Below are 20,853 nucleotides of genomic sequence, written 5' to 3' on the forward strand. Positions count from 1 at the left end.
ATTAAGAAGGTTGAGAACCGCTGCTCTAGAAGCTTGACTGGAGAACATATGTTCACATACACTCAGGTGGTCAGTAGGATTGGATTCTCGTGGCTGTGGGACAGAGGGCTTATCGCCTTGCCAGCTTTCGGCTGGAGGCTGCCGTCAGCTCTGAGCGGGTGCCACTGTGTGTTTGCCGGCGGGGGGGGGGGGGGGGGGGGGGGGGGGGTTCTTGAAGGAGCGTCTCTAGGCAGAATCTGCCATCAAGACTGAGTCTCCATAAGGTAAGGCAATTAAGGATGTGAAAGCGCGTCTCCCTCGCCATAGTCCGGTGGTTCGAAGCAAGTCACAGGTCCCTCCTAGCCTCCCACCTCTCCGAGACCCTGGAGTGCATCTGCCACGAAGCCATCTGTGTCACAGAAGTCAGTGGATCTAACCAGGTAAGACACAGTTATTTTCTGAAGACATTATGATACTGTGGTTAAAAGAGTAAATTCTGTTGCTAGACGGAGTTTTGTGTCCCAGGTGCCACTTAGCTGTGTGACGCTGACAATCGGTCATTAACTCATCCTTAATGACATCAACAATCGCTACTTCAACAATGGGTGTAGTTTTTTTTTTTTTTTTGCTAACCTGGGGCAATCCTGATTGATAACAAAGTAAGTCACACCTGAAACCTCTGCTTATATCATAAAAAGAAAAGGAACATTGAAATAGGGGAGTGCACAGCTATCACAGCTGACCAGTAAGGAAACAAAATAATCCAGCATCATCAGCACTGCACAAAACAACGTGCCCGCCGTGGTGGGGGTCCCTGAGGCAGCGCTTGGTGACATACACATTGGGGTTCATGCCGCCGTGATTGTGCTGGGTTGCATAGTCTGCTTGAATGTCCCACCCATGTTTTCATAAAGCTGAAAGTAGGAAACGGCTGACATTTAAGGTGTTTTTACTTAAACTTGGTTCTCACTGGCATCATCTAGAAAGGCAGGATGTAAGAGCTCAGAGAGGAAGCGTTGTGGTGCCAACAGTAATTCTTTTCAACTTCATTCTTCTGTGTAAGCTGGAAACTATTATCTATAAAGGGTCTCTCGTCACACATATTATTTCATTATCTGATTTATAATATAAATATTATCAACTTGAGTTGTATGTCAGATTACAATTTAGCTTGAGTACAAAATTGCAGACATTAAAGTAACATAAAAGGGAGCATTATTATTTTATCCCTACATTTTTATTTTAAGCATTTGAGCAGATTGAAATACGCTTGACATTTCACTGCTTCAGAGAAGTAATTCACTCATGACACATGAGCAGAAAACTTTGGAAACGTAACTCCATTGTTGTAATTTATTAAGGGCAAGTTTGAGGCATTATAGATTTAGAAATCCTTGATACCCTGTTAGTTTTGTACATACAATTCTTCCATAGTTTTTGATCTTCTGTAAAGTAAAATCTGTTTTTCTTTATTGTAGCATTTTCCCTGAGGATACGCAGAAATCCTCTAGTATTTACTGCCCTCCGCCTTCTTTCAATGGTTCACTGTCGTTACTTAAAAATGCGTGTTTATGAAACACGTTCTCTAATGAAGGCCACCTGACTCATCTAGTTTGATAAAAAAAAGGCATTCTCATTAGTAAGAAAAGCCACCTTCTTTAAGTCATTTAGGTCACTGCAAACTTGTGAGTTGGAAAAAGTAACACGTGAGTCATTAAGATGCTATCATGTAATCGAGAAAGAAAAGCACCAAGTATTAAGCATAATGGCCTGCACCTGGTTTCCATCACGATTTTCTTCCTCATACCAACCGTTTGGAATGCAAATTTCAGGGCTGGCACAGCTGGACTATAACGCTCCTTTCCAGATAGTGGGGGAGCAGGGAAGAGCACACAAAGAGACCACAGTATGACTCTGCACGATTGCACTGAAATCTGCCGAGGGGTAGGAGTGTTTAAAGTGCCTGGGTTTTGTTCAGAACTACTTTTCATAAATAGCCTAAACGTAAATACAGAGAGGGGATCGTTGCACAGCCTGTGTGTGATTGATTTGCAAGGCGAGCCCTATGAACACGAGGGCGATTACCATCTCCTGGGTGGATTATTGCTGTTGTCTGAAAATAGGCTTGTGTGTGACTCGAAAGGGTCGGCATTCGGCCACCAAGGGAACAGACTTGAATTCCCATTTATCTGTGAATGACTTCCTGCAGGCAGAAACCTGGAACCAAAATCCTACTGACATCTGTTGGTTGGTATGGGTCTTATTTAGAACCCCAGTACTAGGTAATTATTCATTATTTGTTGGCACTAGGATTGTGCAGCCCCCAATGTTTTGCAACATTTAAGCTACAATAAATAAAGAAAAAAGCAAAACACTTCTGAATACTCATTTATACAGAGCATCAGCAAAACAAACGGGAGAGCGTGCAACAATTTATGGCGAAATAGTCACTGCTCAAAGTTCACATTTATCATTAACAAATGCAAGCAAAAAAAAAACATTAGCTTTTGTCACCTTAAATCAAGTTTGATATTTCAGTGATCAAGGACATCATATTGTAATTTATGCTGTTAGACAAGTCATGCTGAGCGGTATTTTATTGTATCTTTATATTTAGTTTTAAGGCACTGTAATTTCACTGAAGATTAATGGGTTCTTGACTTGGAAAAATGTGGATTGGAGCCTAGACCCAATCTTAGAGATATTAGGAGAATCATTTAACCTTTCTGAACCTCTTTACTCATGTACTATATGGAAATGATATTTATCTTATAAGGTCATCGTGGAGAATAAGTTAATAGACGTAGGGCATATGACATTACTAGCTTAATAAGGGTTTATTTCCTCCCTAAACTCTTCTACTACTTGCTTTGAAGTGTTTCGTTATAAGCGTAAATCAGTGCTGACCAAGTGATGTCTGGCATTGAAAGACCACCCAAGTCAGTTGAATGTGAAGATAGGCATGTGTGTCTCCAGGATAGACATGTTAGTTAGGCACTTACAATGTGATAATAGTTCAAATATGGGTCATTTTTATGGTGGGTGAAAAAATCCCCCACCTTTATCTGAAGTTCAAGTGTCACAGGGCTCCTTGTGTTTTCTATTTGCTAAGTCTCGATGTTCCTCCTGTGCCCCAGTTCCACAATGGCTTCCCATCTCACGTGTCAGATTTAGAACCTTATGTCACATACCCAGCGCTTAGAAACACCAGCCTTTAAATATGCAATATTATTTGCTTTTCTCCCCAATAATTCTAGCCTTTGTTTAAAATATAATGCCTATAATTAAATGGTAGAGCAAAATGGGCTATGTGGAAAGATGTGTGCACTTTAATTTCAAACCTTGATTAAATTATAAATTAAAGCCAAGTATGGGTGATTAAAGTACTGACATACTCTCAAATAGATTGCCAAACTCTTCACATCTGCCTATAGTTGCACACAACCCAGAAACACTTTCAGGCCCTAAAGATCAAAGGCAAACATTAGAACGGTGGTGAAAAAGGGTAGAGCCTCTTTGTCTCCCTTACCCCGGAAGAGAAGGGACAACTTAGCAGATGGATGGAGGCCGATGTACTCGGGAAAGCCAGGTAGTAGAAGAGTTTCAGGTCCCTCTCTGCCCCAGTATGCCATGTGTTGTCTCCATGCTTCTGTGGGTGTACCTCAGAGCCACTGGGACTTCTCTGGGTTGACACTGGCGGCAGTCCAGCCACAACTCAGCATAACCCCAGTGCTCTGGAAATCCCAAACAAATCTGAGGAGTTTTATCTCTCTCTCAGAGGGCTGTGACTCCGGGAGAAGGGAGAGCACAGACAGGAACCACCCAGGAGACCCAGCCTTGACGACAGACAAGTCCCTCCAATGGGCCAAACCTTCCCCCCCCCCCGCCACTTGCAATCCGGGACAGATTGAATGGATGGCAGAAAAATATCCCTCCACTGTTTGTAGTCTGAGACCTTCTATCTCTCACCTTTGAGCTTAACAAATATTTTTATTTTCAAAAAAATGCAAACTTTTGCAAAAACAGTGTAGCACCCAAGACTAACGTTTCACTGTGGACCTGCAAAATGTCTAATTTGAAATTCAGAAATGATCCGTGACATTTTTTTTGTCTTATGCTGCATTTGCTTCCCCCTGAGGCAACATTTGCTGCTGGCCTTGTAAGTCAAGGGATGATAGTGTACAAAAAATTCAGAAAGACGCATTTCTGTTAAACACTTCCACATATTATTCCACTCCACTAGTCTGTCATTGTAAATATCAACAGGTAGGATACACAAGATATATTTAAATAATATTTAGTTTTATATACACACACAAACACACACACACACACACAGAGACTGAACCCAGTTGGACTCGATGATTTTGTGACTTTAGCGTGAAACACTTTTATTATTTTATTTCATATATATTGTACAGATCAAAAGCCGAAACCTGCCATTCAACCTGTACAACAAGATTCTTAATTCAGTTCTCTCTCTAGGATTCGAATTCAAGATTTTTATTAAATTCAAACAAATCCAATTACTGTAAGGAGGATCCTGTGCTAGGCAGTGTGTGTAAAGAGACAAACACTCTTTGACGATAAATAAGACGAGCCCGTGAATATGTATAATTCTACATATGAAATGACTTTTACAGTTAATAAAAATAACTGTATCCCTGTAGACAAAGGAGCAAGAAATACAGTGGCCTGTGTCTACTCCAGAGCCTGATACAGGAGATGCCATGTTGATAAGCTGGCTGGTTCTCTGAACATCCCCAGAGAACGTCCTTGGCTTCCCTGTGAAGAAGGCGGCTTTGCTCAGCCTGGAGGGTAGCCAGCCTCATGCCTGCCTGGTAGGGAGAATTATTAGACTTATTGCACATGACATCTTAACGCAGTCTTTGGTGTACTGTGACTTAAAAGTTCCTTGGACTTAACCTCCCTCAGAAACCCTGAGGGAGTCCTTCAGCATTTGTTATAAAACAAACAACCCACCATCTGAGAACACTTGAATTTAATAAGCCATCACTGGGCGAGCTGCATGGCAAGGCCTGAGTCATGGAATTCCCCTGAGACAATGTATAGATTACAGCAAGGAGAGGAAAAGTACAGTTTAAAGCTGATTTCTTACATTTTGCTCTGTGCTGTACAATTTTTCAGCATGCTTAGTATCTTACAATGGTAAAGAATACCAGAGGATTTCTTTTATTATCCCAAATGAGAAAATATAAGTTATCATTGGATACTGACACTGTCAATCATCTTGAGTGTATAGGGGGCCATATCACTTCAGGGAGAACAAAAACCAGTGGTGTCCATGGAGCATGTCCATTAACCTAGCCCTGACCCCCCACTCCCTTCTGAAACCCTGGGGGGTGTGGGAGGGGTGTAGGTTTCGCAGTTCTGCTTGGACCTTTCAAAGAATGCACAGAAACAGATCTCATCAACAGATGGCTAGGGAATGCCGTGCTTTAAAATGTTTTCACGCAATAGAGTAATTTTTAATCAAAGAAAAATGTGAAATGTACAACATTAGCATTGCACAGGACATTCCACATTTCTGAAATTATTACACATTTTTATTGTTAAGTTTCATCATTAAACCTTTGTTAACTCTCTACCCTACTGAGCTGTGGCCTCACCGAAGGAAGGAGCCGCCCTCTGCCTAACCTTTTTCTCTCCAGCCCTTCACACCTTCTCCACCATGTAGCTTGCCCAGGTGCTAAGAATCCCAAAGAACCTATAAAAATCTCTTTCAGTTATAATTGTGAAACTGGGCCTTCTCAGCTCAAAAATATTAAAAAAGAAACCAACTAATACATCAAAGCAATAATTGAAACAAGAAGCAAACGGAAGATTTTTACAATAAGTTCCTAGTAATGTGCTAGTGCTTATCTGCATATTTACTAGAAAATGACAAGGAAAAGGAAGTGTGGTAGATTACACCTGTCCTCGGGTCAGCCGCCCCCAGCTTTCATTGCTAATGGACACCCGTGCCTACTAACTAGAGAAAGCAGGCAGGCAGGGAGGGCAGCAGGGCAGCGAGATTACGGAGTTGGCTAGTCACGTCCCTGCTAACAAGGCGCCGAGAGGAAGTGTCTTTTCTCAGATCTCACCCTCAGAACTGTGTGTATCGGGCACCCTGTGGTCATCAGCACTTCAAAAATAACAGTGTCTTTTAAAATGTTTGAATAGTGTATACATGTTTAATGCCTTTCGTGTAAATGTCAGTGTTATGCTATGACTTAAATTCACTGACAACAAGAAATAAGCTCATGAAGATGGGAACATTTTCGTAGCAGAGTGTCACGCACCTACGCATAGTGTACAGCACATAATAACTCAGAGTTGCCAGTGAAATTTTTTAATACAAGATATTCTGAAAAACGTGGGTAATTTCGGATTCCTAAAGGCTTTGGAAAATATCAGGCCAACATTCTTGTAAAAATATAGTTTATAATTTTTGCACTAAATAAATATGCCTTACATATATTAGAAAAGAGTGTCTCCTAATATATTAATATAAATCATTTTTGTCATATATATATATATCCTATTAATAACAATGCAGATCTTAATGATTATGTATGTAATCCAGCAGTTTGTTCTAAATTATATCCTGAATAAAAACCCAGCTTCAAAGAACAGTGGTTGGTTAGTTAAGTGTTAAAGATCTCAATTTGCGTTTTGCCTTATTTTAAGTAAATACATAGAGATAGACATTTAAAACTTAATATAGAAAAAAGTAATATTTCTGACATATAAAATCAGCGAATGAATCTGAAGCAGTTCATTTCATTCTGCTATAAATTGAAGGAAACCAAAGTGGCATAAATAGTAATTAAATTGCGGGCGATGTTTAGCAATGCATGTTCTGCTTCTGAAGACTAAGCAGCTGCTTGTAAAATAAGACTGTCTCTCCCTTTTGAGAGAGGAGCAGAAAATCTTCTGAAAAGCAGGAAAATCCCATGAATGGAATAAGTTATTTTTGAAGTCTTTGGATGAATAATAAACTTTAATTTGAACAAGCAGAACAAAAAAGGTAATACTGGTTTCTGTATGAATGTTGTAAAATGTTAGTATTTCCATTAATTTTTTTTACACGTTTTCAAATGTAGCACAAATCTTTCAAATATTTTAGAAACTCTATATTGTGTCCATCTGGCATAAAACGTAATGTCAGCAGACACAATATTTAACATAAAATCTTCAATTGTCCCTAAAACAGCTCAATAGGCAACACTCACAAGTGTTTAAACTGATTTTCAGATGAGATCCACTGCACTGGTCTCAAAATAGAGGACCATATTTGAAATCTCAGCACATCTTTTATTTGAACTCAGACCACTTCAAATGGAGTCACTTTGCTCTGATTAAAGCCTTGGCAACCACCACTGAAAGCTTGCCTTTCATACGTCAGTTCACACATTCCAAGAATCCTATACTTTTCCCAAAGTTCACTCAGGGTTTGATAAAGGATTTTCAGATTTCAGTTCAGAGGAGTCATGGAGCCAAGAGGGTCTAATTAAGGATGTCCCACTTTCTCATATTCTCCACTCCCATTAAAAGAACTTGTAAATATAAAAGTTAAAAACAACAACGATAGAGAGGTGTTTATCTAACTGGACTTGATTGGCCCGTCTTCTTCCGGTGGCTAGAGGAAATGAAGTATGCCACCAGCAAAATAAAGGGGGAGGGCCCTTGTCCAGCATGGCTTAAGCTTCTCAGGTAGTTGCTGGCATTTTCCCTTTTTGCAGAAGTTACACTACCTACCGTCCAGCACCAACTCTTCATTTCGAAATACCATTCTCCAAAAAAGGAAATAGGGAGCCTCAGAAAAATGGCTGCTCCTGGGACAAGGATAAGGAAAATAAGAGACTGGAGCACCCTCTAATATCAGAAAGAAAAGGAATGCTCAAAAATAAATTTTACAAACATGAGGGCCTATCAAGGGGACATAGGAACTAACTTTAAAGAGCTCCCATGGCCAAAGCAGAAAAGATTGGAGCAAGAAAATAAACAATGCGGTATTGGGTTATAACAGAAAGAATAAAGTAAAAACAGATGAGTTCAGACAGACATAAATTCATATTGAGTAAATAAACAGATGGAAGAGAATGGATAAATCTTCCAGTCTCCAAAGAATATACGCAGATACTCTTTTCTAGTAGGTGAAACTCCGTGCCCTCTCTTTATGTGTTGGCTTTGGTAGTTCATACCCAAAAGCCTCACCTTTACTTATGCTAATCCCTGGCCAGCAATGCCTCTCCTTACTACAGACAGTACGCTACGATGGGCAAGAATCATTCTCTCCTTTATCAGCCTGTCTGCTCACTCTATGTCAAGTAGACAATGATATCTATAGAAAGAAGAAATCACCTTCAGAATCCTCCTTGTTGTCCAAGACTTGCCCCAAGGCAAGTTCTAATGTCTCCATGGGTGAACCCTGTGATACGCTTTCTACAGCCATCTGCACAATTACATACCTCATCCTTGAGCTTCCAAAGCATCCCATGTTTGCAGCTAGGATACACTTTCAGATCAACAGTTTGTTCAGAAGCGAGTACAGAAAAGGGAGAAACATCATTAACCTCTTAGAACTCTTCTCTCTAAAATAATTATTAATGATTCATGTAACCACCGTCAGGTTCACCATTTTGTACCTCTGAAGATGAGGTCAGTGTTGATGGTTGATCTTGAATAACTCAAATTAAAGCCCATTTAAGGTGAATTATAAAAATCTGCCACCACGTTTCCATTATAACCTTTAAGAAAACCACACTTTTGGGCCGGCCGAGTGGCGCGATAGTTAAGAGCTGGCTTGGGATGCCAGAGGACCCCAGTTCGGCTCCCACATATGAAGGCCAGTGACACTGCCCTCTACAGCTAAGATGCGGAACAACAGCTCAACCTGGAAATGGGCTGCCATGAGTCGCTGGCGACAGCATAGGCTGCAGCCCCTGCTGCAGTGGGTTTCCATGGGCTACCGTGTGTAGCCAGCAGCCAGCGTGAGCGGCCAGCAGCCAGCGTGAGTGGCCAGCAGCCACCGTGAGCGGCCGTCCCGAAGCCGGCGACTGATCTGACTCGCCTGGGAAGAGCACAATGATGGTGCCAACTTGGGCCAGTGAAGCGACGTCCTCCACAACTAGACTGAAGAACAAAAGGACAGCAACTTGTCTGTTCCCCATCCCCCAATTCCCCAGCGCTGTTCCCATCCCCAAATTCCCCAATTAAAAAATAAAAAATAAATATATAAAATATGTTTAAAAAAAAGACACACACTTTTTTGATAGATGGTGAAAATTTAAATAGACCAGTTGCTACAGTGTCCAAACAGTAAAACCACAATACCTATGGATTTTGAATATTGACATTTCTGGGTATTACAGATTTATGCAAACTTTTTAAAAAAGAAAAGACATAACTGATTAATAATTGCAAGTTGACTTGTTAGGAGGAGAAAGAAAATCCAGAGAGTATAGAAATTCAGCTTGTGGAAGGAAAATAGCAAAATAAGAAAATTAAATTACTACATTATAGTATAACCGTTCAATGTTTATTTCAAGCACTATTTAAAACCAAACACAACAGATCAAGATGTTTTCTATTTTTTAGGAGTGCAATAATAAACACACATAGATTGATGCTTTTGTACCTATACAAAATGGGTCTAAAGTAGTTTTTGTTTTTTTTCTAATTGGGGAATTGGGGGAGGGGAACAGACAAGTTGCTGTCCTTTTGTTCCTCAGTCTAGTTGTGGAGGACGTTGCTTCACTGGCCCATGTTGGTGTTATCATTGCGCTCTTCCCGGGTGAGGCAGATCCATCACTGGCCATTGGACCGCCACTCACAGCAGCTCTTGGTAGCTCACACCGGCTGCCAGCCACTCACAGTAGCTTATTGCAGCCCCACTACAGCAGGGGCTGCAGCCAACACCGTCGCCGGGGACTCACAGCAGCCCATCTCCAAGCCAAGCTGTTGTTCACCATCTTAGCTTCAGAGGGCAGTGTCACAGGCCCTCGTGGGATCCGAACCAGGGCCCTGCTGCTCAGAGCCAGCGTCCCAAGCCAACTCTCAACCAATGCGCCACTCGGCCAGCCCCTAAAGCAGTTCTTTTTAAATGTACGGGAAGAACACATTTTGCGAATGCTCTTACCATTTCCATGAGCAGTAAAAATTCCTTGGCTCTTGAAGCCCTCTATTATTCTCTTTGATTTGCTCCTGACGGCATTAGCGGCCTGTCCCGATTTATTATCATCAGCTTCTGTTTTTAAAAAGTGTTGGTCAGAGTGTGTCATCGTTGGTTTTAGGGTTTTCTGAAGTGATTTATATCGTGTTTGCTTCCCTTCTCTGAGTGTTATGGCTGTCTCCCTCTCTCACTGTGACTTTCTGATGCTGTGTAGGAAACAGCCTGAGAAGTCCTGCTTGTAGAGGGTTGTGCATCATGGTAGCCTGTGGTTTTTTTCTGTAGTCTGCAATTATAGTTTTAACTGTAAATTTGTAGACATGGTGATGGTGAAGGAGTGAGAGAAGAGCAGATTATTTATCACAAATTTTCTGTGGTAGATGTGATTTTCCCCAGAGCCTATCCTCATTTTCCACCTGAAAATAGCTTTCCTCTCATGCAAGTGAATGTTATCGTTTGGAAATTGTAGCAGCAAATCCCAGACCTGTTTCATTCAATAGAGTTCTAAGCCTGGCTCTTCCTAAATAACATGCGTTTAGTCCACTGGTCTACAAACATCTACCATTTGCAGCTATTTCCCTGGCTGGTTAAAACACTAAACTTTAACTCTCAGCTAGTGTTCCGTACTTTCTGTATTTTCTATAATTAATGCTGTCTATACAGTCAGCTAATTGGACAACAGGGATTAACTAAATTAGCATTTATTTTTACATCAGGTGGTATGGGATTTTTTTTTCTTTTACTTTATTTCTATCTTGTGTTTTCTGTTTATTTTAGATTTGTTTTGATTGCACTGGGTGTTATAGCCTTGAAGGCTAGTAGATAAAACTGGAAAATGAACCTGGGATTGATAACTGCAGATGATTTTATGCTCACTGGGAGCTAAATTTGATCAGGCAGGCATACGGTCCAGTGGTGGTAATAGATTTCTCAGGGATATTATTAAATAATCACAGAAATAGCATAACTGATGAGCACAAATAATATAAAATGTAACTTTAAAATAAAGTCCTAAATTACAAAAAAACTGTCATTGTAGGGGAAAAAAATATATATATATTTCCCAAATTATTTGTTCATTGAATAAACATGCCTTGAGTGATTTTACTAGTCACTCTCTTTGAATACTTGCCTGAAAATATTTTTATTTTACCTCATATATCCCAGCCCTAAATTTGGTATTTCAATATGTGCAAATGTTAGAATAGCAATTTCCTGTTTTTATAGGAAATGCTTAAATGTTTAGGGTTGTAGTAAGTAAGGAATTATAACAATGCATGACATGTACTCCCACTTTATACCATTTTTATGTTGCCATAATATTAATCAAATTATCTGGAAGTTTTGAAACTTATTAGACTTGAATTAAGTCACCAAAAACTTTTTACCCATTTCTTATTTACACTCATATCCATGCAGTCTCAGACACTTGTGTTCAGTCATCTAATTTCTCTTCATTTACATTTTTATTATTGATTTTTTCAATCCGAGATTTTCTTATAGAGCTTTTGTTAAGAAACCAGAAGAAAATTTCAACATCCACAATCCCGTTGCCAGATATAAAACCCACTATTAGTATTATGTTTACTCATAAAAATTCATTCTGCCAGGCAAAAGAGTGAACATTTCTAATTTTGCTATCCATAAACAAACATAGATTTTTTTTTTTAAATTGGCATCTTCCATGTGAATAATCTGTTGTCTACGTCTTGCTATTAACAATACAATGTGAGCACTTTCCAATATGACTAAATACCCCTTGAAAATATTTTGGTGTTTAGTGTCCCATACTCTATGATGTAAGCTAATACCTAAGTGTGTCTTTCCGAACTTTATTACAATTGTAATTATAGTAAAATTTTTGCATCTACCTTTTTCCACAGTTCTGATTATTTCCTTATATCTTATAAGACTCTATATTGAGTTCAACATGTCAGTTTAAAGGTTTTGGTCGGTACTGTCAAAATCATTTCAAATTATCCTTCTTGTTTGTGTCTCATTTCACATGATTCCCCTTCTCACACTTTATGAAACATGAGGGATGCATGCTTCTAAGTTTCCCACATGCATCTTGCTATATTTTGTCCCTGGGTTTTTGCCTAATGGCTCTTTATTCAACAATTAAAATTTAGTTCAAGAGTTCCTCTGGGAATCCTGACCTGATGCCTCCGGGTTGGTTGAGAGTCCTGAGTGGTGTCCTCATAATAAGCGCGCGTGGCCCAGACAGGACATGCATATCCCTGCATATTCCCACATCTTAGGAATGAGTGCTTTGCTTCCCTTTGTGACCAGCGCAATGCCTGACATGGGGCAGACATCAAATATTCCCTTTTCAAATTAATTAATCATCCAACTGTCATGTTCTTCAATCAATAAATTTGATCCTTACAACAAACTTTCCATGTGGGCAAAAATTATTTTCCACTTCATATTGAGCAAAATGAGCATAAAATGGATTATTTGCATGGGCTCATATAGGTAGAAAATGTATTCAGGGACTTTTTGAACGCAGATCCAGACCTTATGAATCCTATTACATTAATCTTCTCAAAGAGTCAAATTTGACACAGGACATCTGTGCTGGAGGTGACCAAACGATTTGGAAAATGGGTTTGGAGCTTAGGAAGTATTAGGTTACAATAAATGTCACTCACTTTGGCTATATGATATTAATAGTGGATTTATATTATCTTTTCCACCTTTTTTGTTTCTACATTTTTAATTTCCTTTTAATTAAAATTATGAATGGGCTGTCATTACATAAGGCATGATATGATAAACCTTTCTTAATAATTCTTTATACATGGATTTATTTAAAGAAAGAGGATATGAAATGTACAATATTATTAATAAATATTATACATCATTGCAATACTTGAAATACGGTTTTTCAAAAACCATTTTTATGTGAATGTAAAATTGTTCTTTGTTTTAAACTTGATTTCAACTAGCTTCTGTTGACTTCAAAATGCATTATTTATTAGTAAAATGGAATAGTGGAAATAGCATGAGCTTTGGAATCAGACAGACCATCGGTTTGAGCCCCAGGTCAGCCCACTTGAGGAGGAAGTATGGTGATAGGAACCTTATTGCAATTTCTGATCCTTGTTTAAAATGGAAATAGAGGGCCAGCCGAGTGGTTCAGTTGGTTAAGAGCTCACTCAAGAGTGCGAGTTCTCAGCAATAGTGGTTCGATTCCATGCCTGAGCTGAGCTGCTGCTGAGCTGCCAACAGGTGGCAGGATGGCTCAGCTAAAAAATAAATAAATAAAATGGAAATAGAAATAAATACCTTGATAATGTTACTGCAGGCTTAAATAATAAACACCACAGTCTTATATGCTGTGACTATCCAATAAATGAGAGTTTTGCTGTGTTCCCATCTCTTTGGGAGGAATATGGTGTCATGGGACCCAGTGTCAGAAATAAATGTCAGGTCTGTCTGCGATGCTTGTACCCCCCGTGCAACAAGTTCTTCATTGGAGAGCCTCTGATTTTTCCTGGGGGCCTTGCTCTGAATGTGTGAGCATGGTTCCCGTTTTTAAAACAAAAATTGTAATTCTCTAGCCTACTAAGTAGAAGCATGTGATTACATTGGGAAAACGCTTCTTAACATTACTGTGGTTACCCTTTAAAAGTTAGCGTCATCCTTTTTGTGCTTGATTCATCATAACTGTTCTTAAGAAATAATGTTTGACACATAGGTGTTTCCTATACATTGACCTCTGCAGCGTCAACTGGCCGCTGAGCATTCTGAGCTTGTCAGTGTGTCATCACATAGTACTCCCGATCAAGGAAATCATATTTCTGAGTATCCATTCACCACTGCTAAACTAATAGGCTGTTACTGCAGTTCTGTTTACTAGTGAGCAGGATTTCCTTCCTACTGCTTTGAATGGACCCTCTGTAGCTAATGATTCTACATATGCATTAATCATGTTCTCTATCAAGGAGCCTAATGAGGCTGAACAGGTGGTATCATTATGGTACTAAGTTAGATTTTGCCTGACAGGGGATGAAAATTTGCTTTTAACAATTATTAAAGAGAAAAGTAATAAGAATAAGAAAATGACATATTTAAATTATTACGTTTTTCATTTGGAGAGAAGAATGATTTGCTAAAAGTGAGCTGTCCTCTTCATCTTTTTACCTGTATTTCTTGTCAAGGTATCACAGGGCCTGTGTTACCCAGGTCACAGTTCAGTTTGGAAATGAAAAATGGGCATCAAGGACATTACAGTATTATACTTTTCTTACACCAAGCATCACTTGTAAAACTTAACTGGGTCATATCCTAATAGCAAAAGATTATTGTACTAGTTTATGTATATGAAAATGATTTCAGAACTACAACGCTCTGTATACATGGGATGGCACTCAGACAGTTTTAAATTTTACCCCACAATTATATGAGGCCTATTAAAAAAATTACCAAGAAAAGTAAACTAATTTAAATAGAGAGACTTCAGGGAAATGCTTTTCAGAAGAGGGTGACTATTACAGGTTAAGATTTCTGTGGGATAAATGTAATTGGAAATGAGCAATAGTTTGTCTTTGCTTTAAAGTGAAGAAATAGAAAAGCTTCCATCTTAAATCCAGTTAACTGCGGGAGGAGAGTAGAGTCATTTTGGGGGCCTTCCTTGTCCTTCTGCATCACACGCAGTTGCTTCCCAGCCCTTGGTCACCTTACCTCCTTCACACCCCTCTCACCATCTGGATGGTTCTCTCGCCCAAAACCAGAACAGTCCAGTTTATCACTTTCATCTCGGATCTGTACTCATGCGTCCTCTTCCTCATGACACTTTTTTTTCCTTCAGACATGCTGTTCTTCCGTATGTTTTTTTGGTTTTTTTTATTCCTCGAAGTTATCTTCTGAAACACAAAACTCATCTTGTCACTCTCCTGATTCAAAATTCAGTATCTCCTGCGATGGTTACTTTGATGTATCAGCTTGGCGAGGCTTAGTGCCCAGGTATTTGGTCAAACAGGCATGTGCACATTGCTGTGAGGCAGTCATTACGGATGTGGTTAACAAGCACATCAGTAGACTTGAAGTAAAACAGTTTACCCTCCATAGTGTGGGTGGGCCTCGTCCAATCAGTTTAAGGCCTTCAAAGTAAAGGCGGGTCTCCTTCTCTTATAAGAACATCGGTCATTGGATTAGGGCCCACACTCACTCACTATGACCTCATCTTAACCAGTTCCATCTGCAAAGACCCTATTTCCAAAGCTGGTCATATTCACAGGCCCTGGGTAGACATGAATTTGGGTGAGGAGGGAACACTATTTGCCCCAATTCACCACGTCTGTCTTGTAAATATACAGTGGTTTTCAACTACACTCTGTTACCAAAGTTCCTTGTAGGATTATTTTGTTGTTAGTGATTTTTCTATACAATATAAACTAGGTATGTTTTAATACTGGTGAAGTTGTTTTTCTGTTTCTTATGTTTAAATGTTTTCTACTCTTAAGTACACTTTATTAATTACAACTATATTGAAGACATGTTGTTTGTTAATTTTCAAATTACTATTAGAAAGGATTTTGTATATTTTATCTAGTTTCTTTATGGTGACTTGTAGACAATAACTAATTTCCTTTATTTTTGTAAGCGTATAATTTTGTTCAAACTGTAGCTCCATTTTCCCCCAAAGCATTTTTCAGCATTATCTGATGATTTCAGCTCTTTTATTCTTTTACATTTTACATTGATCCATCTCTAAAATAATTGTGCTTTTCAGAGAGCTAGACACCGTGCTTCCCACTTCTTTGGGTGATAATGGGTGTGCAGTTGGAAATGACCTTTTTTTTGACGCTTAAAGCTACCATTGCTTATTATTATTGCTTTTTTTCTCATTCTATTTCTAGCAAGAGGCAGCTAAAATATAGTAATATTCCAAACACAAAAGTATAAAATGCTAAAAGTAGTCATAAAAACTCATCTTTTGTTTATTCCATTTTTAATGAAATATTCAGTAAAAATACATTAAATTCTTTGGGAAAATGTAAAGGCTTTTAAAAGTATAAATGATCTTAAACTAAAATTCTAATTTCATTACTACCTTATGAGAATAAGAGACTTGTTTTTATTTTAGGTATTTTTCTATATGCCTAGTAGTTAAGTTAAAATTTTCTCTTATAATAGGTTAAATATAAAATCAAACAGGAAGGGAATTTACATATGTGTGTTTTAATATACATGTATAAAGCAGGATGGATATATGTTTCAATTATATAGCACAACCATATAAAGTAAAAAATTGAAATAATTGGTTGAAATCAAAGCTTTTTCTATTTCATTTCACTAGTCTCTGGAAAACTTGTGGTTTATGAGTTTTAAGACACCCTTGATGTTCAAAGCCATCTTAGTGACAGGAAGCAGGTGCTGAGATACCTAAATCGAGTCCGTGGGTTTTTCCCATCTCCACAGTAATGTCCCCAAGCCTCCTGGTCCCTGAGTGCTCCACTGGTATCTGATATAATCTGATATAATAGAATCTGCAATTAATGAGCACAGGACTGTGAGCTCTGGCGATGCTCAGCTGGCACTAGGGTTTGACGTGTGGCGATAACCTCCATCAGATCCCTGATCCAGGGTGTTGTAGGTCCACCTCCCTCTTTCTGTGGCGACCATTCAGGCATATCAGCATCCAGCACCCACAGCCGGCTAATGTATCAGTCGTCTAGCCAGGGATGAACTTCCGTATGTAGCCCAGACCACAGAGGTCTCTCGGTAGCTAATCTAAGACCTCTGTCTGCCAACCAGTACTGAGTTCAAGAGTACACTTGGATCAGATCGACTCACGGGGACTTCTCCTTACAGAGTTTAAATGAGAAACAGCTGTCTTAGGTCTCCTTTGTAGTTTTTATAGACATTTTTAATTTTAATGAAGTCCAGCCTGTGAATAATTTTTTTCATGGGTTGTACCTTTGGTGTTGTACCTAAAAAATTATGACACCCCAAGGTTTTCTCCTGTGTTATAGTCTAGAAGTTCTATAGTTTTGCATTTCGTATTTAGGCCTGTGATGCACTTTGGGTTAATTTTTGTGGAAGGTGTAAGTTCTGTGTCTAGATTCATATTTTTGCATATGGGTGTCCAGTTGTTCCAGCATCATCTGTTAAAAGGGTATTCTATTCTTTACAGTTTCCACATCGGTCATGAATCAGATAATGTCGAGTCTTTTTATCCTTAAAATTCTGTGAACATGAAATATCAGGTTTGAATCCATTCATACAAGGACTTGGGGAAGAGCAAACTAAGGGAAACTTAAAATGCTCTTTAGCATAGCTTACACGCGATCTTAGAATCAGTGGAACACATTTTAGGGAGAAAAGTAAAGGGGAGTCCTCGGTAGAGAAATGGGCCACCTTCGCCCGACTTCTGCCTTTAATCCAGTATTTTCCTATTATATTTCAGTTTATTTCCCTTTGTCGATAGCCTCATTAAAAAATTATATCAGCAGTGGCGATTTTCATGACATATTTTTTCAATACAGAATTGTTCACCTAACTCAAAAATGAAATGTAGATCACCAGTGTTTGTATTGCTTGCAAGAGGGAAGTTGGACAACAATTTGATACGTCTGTGTATTTTCAGGTAATTGACATAGAATTTTGAGGTTCTTAAAAAATCACTCCACTCCGTGGAGCTGCATAACACCACATAATGGATTGAATTTTAATGTAGTGCAGTGATTAGTCTCAGTGAGTAGCGATTACTGACTATAATTAGTTTTGGTGACTTAGGAAAAATACTATCTATGGTGATTGATGATACTCGAGCATTTATGTGAGAGTCAATAATTAAATTAAATTACATTCAAAGCACAGAGAGATTTTATGCCATTTTATTTGTGCATCATACATTTATTGTCCTACCTCAGAATTCTTCAGTAATGTTTTAGCCACTTCAATTTTATTTCCATGGATTTGCATAAAATTTTTACTATTGATTAGTTGGAAATGTTCATATCTGATGTGTAATGCTGCTTTACATATACGTTTTTCATAGAACATTTTTTTAAAATTATCCTGATTTAAGGGACATTTTACAAAATATTTTCTATTGCAACAACCTTGGTTTTTGCTTTTTGTTTTTTCATCTGAGACTGGGATTATGTCAGTACTAATTGACTAAACTAATGACGTGATCAGTTTAATTATCTTGATTCATGTTATAGAAGTCCCTGCCTAATATAGGAAATTATACAATTTATTATCTCAGTCTAATCTACATCCCAGGTGCTGAAATAATGAGCCCAGTGCGTTCCATTTCCAAATTTATATGTAAACAATTTATACAATCTCCCTTCATTAAGGAATGTATGCTCAGGACAGAATGATTAAACTATTGTATAATGTTCCAAAATATCGACACGACCCCATCTTCTTCTTCCCACATGTCTTTCCTATGCTTCCCTTTCAATTCTAAGAAAAGGGTACTACACAAATTGGCATGATATGCATAGCCCTCACCGGCCTGATCCCCGGATGTTGCCATCCAATCCTAGAATGCATTGAAGCTCACCTCACACCAGACCATCCATGTCCGAGAGCCTGTGCACTTTCGAGTTCAGATGCCTTTACTCCGTTGGGTGTGATAGTCATAAAAGGGTCGTAAGGGGCCTAGTTCACCTTCTTTCCAAAGAAAAGGATAAAACTGTACTTTTCTGCTACCGTTGAAGAAAGATGTGGACACACGACGTAGCTTAGCATTTAACTGTGAGCAGAAGTCTGCCAGTTCCTGGAGGGAGCGGTAAGAACTAGAGAGCTGATCCCTGCACCCCCTTCCTCTCCCGGGAAGATCAGAGACATGTATGTTGAGGTATAACCACATCAGGAGAAGTATGTTGTTGAGTATTAGGGGAAATTATCCAAAATTTGGAAATACGGCAAGGGGAAAGTGGTGTGTCCTTTCTTCATGGCCTGCGGAGGCATTGTTCAAAGAACTGCCCATGGAGTAGTTAATTCTCTAGGAGAATATACCTGAATTAGACTTTGCTTTTTACTGTTTAATTAGTGCCCAGATACTTTAAAGTCATGACTCAGCTTATAGGTGTCTTACTAGTGAAAGAGAGAAACCCAAAGTTTATGGTTTTGTGGCCCTCTAACATACTAAACCAGTGTCATGTCTAACCTGGGATTTTTAATATGTCTTATTCTATTTGGGGATGCCTGTGACAGTTCTTTAAATATTCTTTGAACTCCCTTCACTGTCTCTCTGGTCCTCTCAATCATGAAATAATTTTAGAGGCATTTATTTTATATTGGTATGCTGCGCATAACATTGTATTTAAAAAGTTAGACATTGGCATAATCAATTGGTTTACTAGCTTAAGTCACTGCTTTAGTATAGTAAATGGTCCAGCGGTCGCCTAAAAGCTATTGGTTCACTATAACATACCTGAATATATTATCCTCTAGCAGTTATATCTTATGTATAATGTACTATCAAAATGGAAGCATTTCCACCTCGATTTAGGCTGAGGCTCAAACACAATAGATGCCAACTGTTTCCAAATTTCCAACTGAATTGTGCATCCACTAATGGAAGTGGAGCTTTTTCTTTCATTATTAACCTTCTCAACCACAGAAAGACACTAAAAGTTTCAGGATTTAGAGATTAAGAGGAGTCTAAGAGAGAGTGTGTTTGATGTGCTGTGAGTCCCAACCACAGTCCCGAAGGGAAGTGAGTGGAAACATGACCCTTTTCACATAATACAAAAAGATGGGGACTTAGGAAGCCCACTCCCACAGCTCAGCGTGGCTCCGTTGAATTTGAGGAGCGCAGTGTATTGTCCGACTCAGCTCCCTCTGAAGGGGGGGGTCACTAGCCGTTACCAGGTCTGAGTTGAAATGGGCCTTCCATTGAGACCCAACAATAGGCGAGGTCTTCACGTGGCCCTTTGTAAGACTCGAGGCTTGCAATGATTAGAAGCCACTGCAGGTATTCTCTCCCAAAGTCTCACCATCAGGTGACATGTTACCATGAAAGTAAGACTTAGATAGATGCCACCACACTCGTGGAGAAATTCAGTTACAAACAAACCCCAGACAGTCGTGGGGGACTATTATTGTACCAGGATTTAGTCCTACACGTGGTAAGATCGTCAGCGTTCAGCTCTGCATCCAGCACATTCGCATCTTGTAAGACAACAGAGTCCTCCCTCACCTGGTGGCACCCTGGACTGAATGAAACTTGGACCCAGACCCACAGATTAGGCTGGGGGCTCCGTAGAGCTTGTCCAAGGGCCAAGCGCCGTACAAGTTCACTAGCCAATAAACACATCCCGACCACTACCCATTCGGCAAACTTGTATTTCTAAATTCCCTTACGCGGATTTACAAGCCCTCTCCTGCAGATTGAGATAACGGATGTCTGGGACTTGTGTTTTTTTGCTCCTTTAAGTGTCGTTACCATTCCCCTTCCTGCCATTGTCACTGTCAGTGTCGTCTCATTACCAGTCAGCACCATTTAATGGTTAGGACTATTTAATGTCTGCTTCCATTCTGGGAGGAAGATGATAAAGAATACTCTGTAAACCTTCATGGGAATGCAGGCTTCATTCAGGCTTTTCAGAATGGAGTGTCTAAAAGTAAACTTTTATTATTTTTTATTACTCAGTCTTTCATAGCATAACTTTAATGAGTTAGAGGGAGATCTTGTTCCAGTTAAGAGTGAGAAAAGGAAAGATAAGGCA

Source organism: Hipposideros armiger, unplaced genomic scaffold (genome assembly GCF_001890085.2).
Source record: "Hipposideros armiger isolate ML-2016 unplaced genomic scaffold, ASM189008v1 scaffold_37, whole genome shotgun sequence".
Lineage (NCBI taxonomy): Eukaryota > Metazoa > Chordata > Mammalia > Chiroptera > Hipposideridae > Hipposideros > Hipposideros armiger.